This window comes from Asterias amurensis, chromosome 3, assembly GCF_032118995.1.
Source record: "Asterias amurensis chromosome 3, ASM3211899v1".
NCBI lineage: Eukaryota > Metazoa > Echinodermata > Asteroidea > Forcipulatida > Asteriidae > Asterias > Asterias amurensis.
This window is the reverse complement of record NC_092650.1, coordinates 25904434-25913672: the sequence shown is the minus strand read 5'-3', so window position 1 is coordinate 25913672 and position 9239 is coordinate 25904434.

Here is a 9239-nt window from a genome sequence, read left to right as displayed (position 1 = left end):
GTGTGACTTTGTTAATGTTACAAGTTTAATATCTGTTTTTGTTTTGGGTTTACGGCTTTCCATAATAGTATTCAACTTGGGCTCTGACAAAACGCTAGAAGGTTTCTGACCTGCTAGACTTGATTTCAAGTCTGAGAATGCGGTTATTTCCTGCATCAGCCACGCAGAATTCACCACAGATTCGCTATCACACGCTATGATGGAGGTTTATCCAGAAGAGGGCGCTGTTTCAGCCAATATTATAGTATCGGGTAAAACGACTAAAAACACGACCACAGTCTTGGAAGTCTAATGACCATCCTGCTTTGATTCCCATTGTGGTGTTGCGTGATAAAGGGGATTCCCCACACTGGAAATATAAGAACATCGCGCATTAAAAAGTAGTTCCTCAATTATATCTCTTAAGAATCAACATAGATTCTCTTTAAATTTCGACAATTACACAAAATTAATACCCAGTTCTTGAATGGAAAACTTAAAATAAAACCTATTTTACCAACAGCTTTTTTTACCAAACAACCTTTGTGTTATCAAAGCGGAACAATACAATCTCTGTAAATCAGCTGCACTGTAGGCTGACTGCAGTGAACAGTCTCGTCGCATTCCCTCTGTTCGTAAAAATCATTCCGATATTACCAGATTAGACACACCTTACATGCCCAAGCAAGGTGGTTGGACACAGAGCCACCAGGACTATGTTGATATCAACCCAGTTCATTGCTGCTTTTTACTGAATCTCCAGCTATTGGCTGGCACCTGTCTGTGGACAAAACAAACTCGAAGGTAATGCCATGATTCTTGTAATTAAGAACATTATATCGATTTACCCTTGAAATTGGAACTTATTAAACGGTAAACACTAGCCAGCTATCGCCAGTGACACTTACAATGCCGCCATTTTGCTGTACTGTGGTTGTTTTCCCATAGCTAACCATTATACGTAGTAAAGGTCTTTTTTAGTCCTCATTGGCACAATGTATTGAGGGAGGAAACTATAACTTACATACAGAGAGCTCATGTTCATGGGTAATCCTCCATGTAAACTCAAATTTAATAGCATTTTATTGTTTCATTCAATGATTTATTAGAAAACTGTTCAACTCGCTGCCATGCCAGCAGTGTCTATTTTAGCATCCATTTATTGTTCGATTGTCACTGACCTTATCGCGAATCCTGCCTGGCTGATTTTTCTCAATTGACGAAAGGCATTGTCGGATAGAAAAGTCAGTAAAGGGGGCACTGGCAGCCCATTTTCCTTCCGACAGTTAAGGAAGAAATGTGCCAGGCGGGATTCATGAAGGTCCCCTGGTCCAAGGTAATTGTTTTATTATGACTAGTCAGCAGGACATCTTAACATGTCGCCATTCCACTTAGTCTGCAAACATTTTCACTGGTCTTTATTTTAAAGGGGGGGGGGGGGGTGGGGGTGGCAGAATCTCTTGACACACGACTGGATATCAGGCAGAACCCAACATGACATTGGTCTGTGTAATAGGCATATTGAACTATTTTTTTAAGTCGGGTATCATATTATGTTCAACAATAGCCGAGGGGTTAAAGTCGTTCATTGATTATCAGTCGTTCATTGAGAGTGTGTTGTGTTTTTCATTCATTTACTGGTATTTTAACTTAAGTGTAAAGAACAAAAACAGTTTGAGAAGAATTGTCAGACTTGGGTCTAAAATTATCGGAGAGCCACAGAGAAATCTGACCCAGTTCTGTGAGCAACAGGTTCTTAGGAAAGCACAATCGATTTTAACCAGTGATAGTCATGTACTCAAACAACTGTTTCAATTCCTTCCTTCAGGATGTCGTTTTAAACTCCCCCTTTGCTAAGCCAATAGAAGGAAGTTCTCTTTCGTTCCAGTGGCATGCAGACTTCTGAATGGTTGACGTTTTGCACTTGTTTTCACCTGTTTTCGTGTGCGGGATGTCAACTATTTGGAGGTCTGGTTCGCCACTGTTTACCTGTTTATGTTTTATTGTTTTGTGGTTCTTAATAATTGTTCAACTTTTAATGTTTTTATATGTATTCACTTGTATATAATTGCTGTGGTTTTAACCATTTGTACATATCTGCCTTCATTTTGTTAGTAATCGTTATATTTTTATATTTTTGCATATTGTATATTTCTCTTAATATTTTTATATGGAGCTGGTCTACTGTTGTAATTGCCTGTATAAAGGATAAATAATAGCGCGTGACTTGCAATCGGGACTCGAGACTTCCACCAGCTTGCTCTAACTATGGTCCAAAATCACAGCTATGTGCTATGGATGGATGCAAGTTTTTTCAACGTTTGGTTTAACCCCAAACTATCCCTAACTTGCCCTTTAAAACTATTGCTCAGTATAGGGGAATCCCACAGCACGCAATACTCAGGCCCACACAAAAGAAAGTTGCATTTCCTCCCCTTTCCAATGTCGGAGTTGTACCATTGAAAAAAAACAACAACAAGCCATTGTGAAACCAAGTGCTGAAATGTTGACTTTCCCCTATGTAGGCAACACAATCAAGTTATAGTTTCAAAGACATCTTTTTATGAATGTAAATTAATGTGTCTCATCTCCCCCTTGTTTATGCTTTCATCTCTTTTTATGGCAAAACATTATTTGAGGGTTTTTTTTTAACTCGAAATGTAACTTTACGAGTTATGGTGGGAGTAAAGTTATGTGATGTTTGCAGTAGCATCATCTTTTTTTTTTTTTTTGAGCATTGTTAGTTCTGTGGAACAGGTTAATGACAGATGCGTAACGAGTAAGACGTATACCTTCTGCGCTCCCTCAATTTGATTCATTTTTGCGTCTTCTCGAAGCAATTATTTGCCACTGCTGTTACCAGCCAGACACAAAATACTACGAACTACCATGTCTGAAAACGACGGAACAAGAAAAGCTACTCGAAGTCGACGAAAACAGAGCTCAAAAAAAGATCTGAGCCCGAGTGACAGCGAACAAGATGGCGGCTGTGTTGCCGCATGTTCTTGCAGTGGCAAGCTTTCAACCATAGATGTCAAACTGGACAAGATCCTGACGTCTATTGGGAACATTGAGACCCGACTGAGCTCTTTAGAGCTTAAATATCAGCAGGTACATACCCAGATCTCAACAAATTCCTCAGATATTGCTGATTTGAAAACCTCCGTGACATTTGTCCAAGGAACCCATGATTCAATCAAAGCACCAATCAAAGAAAAAACTGAATACAACTTACGGATCATCAGAACCTTGGAAGACAAAATCGATGACAGTAAAAACCGTAGCCGACGTAACAATATCGTAATCCAAGGGGTGCCGGAAGGATCTGAGGCCGGATCAAGATCATGCGAGGAGTTTGTCCAGGAACTGTTGACCAGCCACCTAAAGCTCGAGGGTGCAGACGAGGTCGAGATCGACCGTGCACACCGCACGGGTCAACCACCGGGCCAAGATGCCGCACTCAGCTCTCCACGTCCCAGACCAATTCACTGCCGGCTTCTCAGACACAACGACCGCCAATACATCTTAAAGAATGCTTCAAAGCTTCTCAAGAACAATAAGTACAAGGGGAGGAATGTGTTCATTACAGATGATGTCACGCCTAAAGTAAGGATCCAGCGCAAGGAGCTGAGGGAGTCGCATCTACGACGCATTCAAGGGGATGAACGGGTCCATTTCGCCTACATACCTTGGTCAGTTCATGATCAGGTACAAGATCCGCGATGGCCCGTTCAGATCTTACCGTCTTGAGGGAGACGCCTAAGCTGATGCTGCATCACAGTTCATTTAAATTTAACTTAGATAATGTGTAATATTAATTCATGTTCTCTGTTCTGTGTTTCTCTTTGTTTGTTGTGCCAGTGTGAGACAAACCGACACAGCAAAAATATTCTATTCTATTCGCTCCAACTGGTGCTTGATATGTTGGATTTACTTTAAACTATGAATGACCTTCTTAAACTGGCATGAATTCTAATATAGATCCTGATATAAATTTTTATATTCCCGACAAAAATTGCAATTATTACGATCAGAATGAATTCCTTGATAATTTTTTCACAAGCTCTGAAATTAAATTGTTGCATATTAATGCCCGTAGTTTGCGAAAAAACATATCAAGCATCACCCAGTATATTGAAATTTTACAAGAGAGTTTTGCGGTAATTGGAATATCTGAAACCTGGTTAAATGATATGCATGACCCTCTTATTCAAATTCCAAACTATGCTATTGAAGGGACTTGTAGACAAGGCAAGAGGGGTGGAGGTGTTGCACTTTATATACGGACGGATTTGGTGTATAAAATTCGTACTGATTTAACCATTAACAATCCTGATATTGAAACATGTTTTATAGAACTTATTGATTCAGGTAAAGCTAGTATTCTCATTGGAATTGTATATAAGCCTCCCTGTGTTTTATGTAGCAACTTTACGGACTCATTTAATAATATGTTATCCCTTGTATCAAATGAAAACAAAAAATGCTATATCATGGGTGACTTTAATATCAATCTTCTGGAGTGTGATACTGAGAACAGTGTTCATAACTTTATGAATACTATTTTAGCGCAGTCATTTTATCCCACTATTGATAAACCAACAAGGATCACTGCTGAAAGTGCTACACTCATTGACAATATCTTAACTAATGATTTAGCGAATCATTCCACGGGCATTTTGATGACAGACATTTCAGACCATCTTCCTGTATTTTTAGTTATCAACAATCTTAAAGAAAGTCCTAAAACTGACAAAAAAAATCAAAAGCGCAGTTTTAGTGCAAGTAATATAGAAAATTTCATTCGAGATATTAATGCGATTGATTGGGATTCTTTAACATTAACCAATGATATACATGGTATGTATGACACTTTTCTATTACATGTCCAACAAAATTATGATAATCATTTTCCGTTACAAGAAGTAAAATGCCGCTACAATAGATTTAAATCCCCATGGTTATCTGATGGGATCTATAATTCTATCAGACATAAAAATCATTTGTATAAAACGTTATTGAGACATCCTACTGCAAACAATAAATCTATTTATATTCTGTATAAAAACAAACTGAATTTTCTAATCAAAACAGCGAAACAAAACTATCACCACACAAAATTTAATGAAGTTAAAGGTAATATCAAGGGTACATGGAAAGTTATAAATTCTTTACTAAACAAGCGCAGGCAAGGCGTTAACCCGTCTTACCTCCTTAAGGATGGTAACCAAATTAACAATAGCAAGGAAATTGCTGAAGCATTTAATAGCTACTTTGTTAACATCGGCAATAACCTTTCTAGTCAGCTTCCGTTATGTAACACCACCTCCGATTCTTTCTTAAGCAACGCATGTTCAAATTCACTCTTTTTTATACCCATTACTAAGGAGGAGGTTGTGGATTGCATTAACAAAATACGTATTAGAATAATGCCCGAGGTGCGCGCCATTCGTGGGTAAGAATACCCACGAATGGCGCGTTCACCGAGGGCATTATGCGACTTAACCCACACCTGTGACGTCATGCTATTGTTAAAATCGCTCCATTATTTCGCACGAATGGCGCGATATTGTTTAATTTTTAAGTCAATTGTTTGTATGTATTACGTAAGCTTGTTCACTCCAGTGAACACCACTGGTGGTGTGTGAACAATGGACGAAGACCAACATTTAGGAAATATGCTCTTCCTTCGATAGTGGCATCATAGATCGGGAGCGAAAGTGGCAGCAGATAAGTGATTTTGTTTCTTGACTTTAAGTAAATTTATACAAGTTAGTGATAGAAACAGGCTATCAGATGATGTTGTAGCCGACTTTCTCGGTCTACAAAAAACCCAAAAGGTGAAGATAAAAGAAGTGACCTACCCGCGTACGAGCCTGTTGTTTTTAATAAACAAATTTAAGCTACCTTTATGATCAACAATTTCAGTTGAATTCCTGTTATTTTATGATGATATTGAAAAAAGTATCTTTGCAATCTTAAATTTTAGGGACTTTACTCACTTACCATGTTTGTGTATGATAAATTAAGCATTTTGAATTAATAAAAACAAAAAACAAAAATACTGGTTAAAATGAAATTGATTTACCTGACTTTAAGACCTGCTTAAATTACTGTTGTAGTTCTATAATTATTTTTTAACATCTCAGCTAAATAATAATTTAATAATATAGCTGTTCACTTGTGTGTCAACGATCATTTTGCAATACATGTGCAGCTCTATTAACCTGTGTTAAAAACCATTAAAAACAAAATAATATATGGTCCATGGCGTCATTGACTTGATTTACTTTATTCCCTAACTCTTTTATGCACAATGGGTGAATAGATGTACCCATCGCGCCATTCGTGCAAAATAATGGAGCGATTTAACAATAGCATGACGTCACAGGTGTGGGTTAACTTCTGGGAAGGCCCCTGGATTCGATGGTTTAAGTCCTTTTGTTATTAAACAGGCTAGGTATGCACTAGCTAAGCCGCTGGCTGAAATCTTCAACAAGTGTTTAACAGCTGGAATATTTCCCGATAGTTTAAAAATAGCACAGGTAATACCGATTTATAAAAAAGGTTGTAAGAATGAATTTACTAATTATAGACCTATCTCAGTCTTGTCCGCGTTTTCAAAATTATTTGAAAAGCTTATTTATAAGAGATTAATATCTTTCATCGATGAACATAACATTATTTCTGAGTCGCAATTTGGGTTCAGAAAAAATCGCTCAACTGAAATGGCGACGTCGTATGTTATTAGTAAATTATGTAATGCGATTGATCATAATAATTTCTCCATAGGTATCTTTTTGGACTTATCAAAAGCATTTGATACAGTAAATCACGACATACTTGTCAGAAAATTGGAGCACTATGGAGTGAGAGGAACAGCCCTTGGCTTACTCAAAAGTTACTTGTGCAACAGAAAACAATATGTATCATTTGACTCTGAAAGTTCTACCAGGCGTGACATAACGTGTGGCGTACCCCAAGGTTCCGTGCTGGGCCCTTTACTCTTTATTCTTTATATTAATGACATATGTAATACTTCAGACAAATTAACGTTTTGTTTATTTGCTGATGACACAAGCTTACTGTATACTCACAATAATGTTGATGAGGCTATTCGCAACCTTAACATGGAACTTGTAAAACTCAGTACATGGCTCCTAGCAAACAAATTATGTATTAATGTACTTAAATCAAATTATATTATTTTTTGTGCCAACCAATTCAAGTACACACAATCTGTTCCGCTGATATTGAACAATGCAAGGCTCAGTCAGGTAAAAAAAACGAAATTTCTGGGTATAACTATTGATGAAAATCTTTCTTGGAAAAATCATATTGACGAAGTAGCTACTAAAATATCCAAGAATATTGGCATTATGAATCGCCTAAAAATTTACCTGCCGAACAGTATATTATTAACATTGTATAATTCACTAGTTCTGCCTTACCTTAATTACTCAATCTTGACCTGTGTCATTTCGAATGCTTGCTACCGTGAGCATTCAGGACCATTATTTGCAGAATTAAACATACTTAAATGTAATGACTTATACCACCTTAATTTGGGTAAATTCATGTACAAATGTATGCATAACCTACTTCCTCACTGTCTTAGTACTTGTTTTACATTAACTTCAAATATTCATGCATATAACACTCGTTGTAGCGCTAAGGGTAACTTATTCGTCCAATTTAATAGAACATCAAAGTCTAAAAACAGTGTTGTCAATCGAGGCAGCTCATATTGGAATAGTTTAAATGGTTCTCTTAAATCTTCACCGTCTTTATATATGTTTGTTAAAAACCTAAGAGCTCAGTTCCTTGACTCTTATTCATAGTCTCAAAAGGTGTAACTTGTAAGTTGTGTTGGCCTTGTCTAAATTGTCTTGTCCGCTTCCTTTGTCCGTTGTCCTTTGTCCTGTCACGGTTCCGCGGTTTTATGTTTGTTTGTCCATAGGTTATGGTACAAAAGCGTTCTGCTTCACCTTACTCCTAAATGTTGTCATTCTGCCGATTATTATTGATTCATTGTGCACCAAGTATATTTATTATCTCATGTTACTGTGTTACTTGGGTAATTTCAACTTATTGTGCTTTTTTTGTAATGAAATTGCAGCATTGAAATAAATGTTACTGAATGAGGTGGTTTTGACAACTCCACATTTCGGTCAATAGTTCTTTCATTATACACAGTGTTATCGCAAACCCTCACCCCAATATACACAGTATGAAGTCTTGCTTTTTTTCTAAACATCAATCCGCCACCAGTGCATGAAATGTGTCTACTTTACCAACTGCCAAAGCCATAATACGCCTATGAATATAATTATTTTTCAGAATTAAATATTGTAAATACCGAGGGGCGTGCCGTGACCTCGCACAACCCACGCGTGTAAACATGTAGACAAAGCAACAGCGATCCACATTTTTGTACAAAAAAACAAACAAACAATAATAACCTCAAAAGAAATATGAAGGAAACATGCAAGCTGAGGGAAGGGGATTGGAAAATATTTGGGGCATATTGAAATGTCATTAAAGAAGAAGAAATAAAAAATAGCTCATGAGCTTAAACACTTAGTGGGTGGTGATTTGATTTCACAATTATTTACACTGTAAAAGTGAACCTCACTGCAACATAATATAGCCATCTATGAAAACAGACCCCAATTTAAAAGACAAGTCACAAATCACAAAACATGCACTGGTGGGGGGGGGGGGGATAGAATAACCTGATCTAACTAATTAACACACAATTTGCTTAAAATTCTAAATTAGGGATTGTGCTGAATTACACAAAATGTTTTAAGTTCTGTATTTGTGTTTGAAAGTAATGCTTGGTGTCTGTCAGTAAAAGATCTTCAAAAGCAAGGTTACGTAAATTTTCTTCAAATTTACTTGCATTAGTCCATTTTGCACCTTTGTTATCTCCAAATGAAAGTATTGACCAGTTGAGAGAACAAATATAATTTAAAGAGCCCAAAAATCATGTCTTCTTAAATTGTCAGTCACATTTGAAAAAAGCTTGAACTTGAAGAATGTGATCAAAGCAACTTGCCAAACATTTTTTATGTAAATCTCCTTTGTATCCATTGGCAATGCCAATATTTTGTTAACATTTCCAGAGGTGGACTTGTGTGTTCAAGGAACAAAACAGGATGGAAATGAATTTGAAAATGTCTCACTGTTCAAATTTAGCAGAATTTTTCAAAAATTCAGCTGTAGCGTAATAAGACAACATACACCAAGTGTGTATT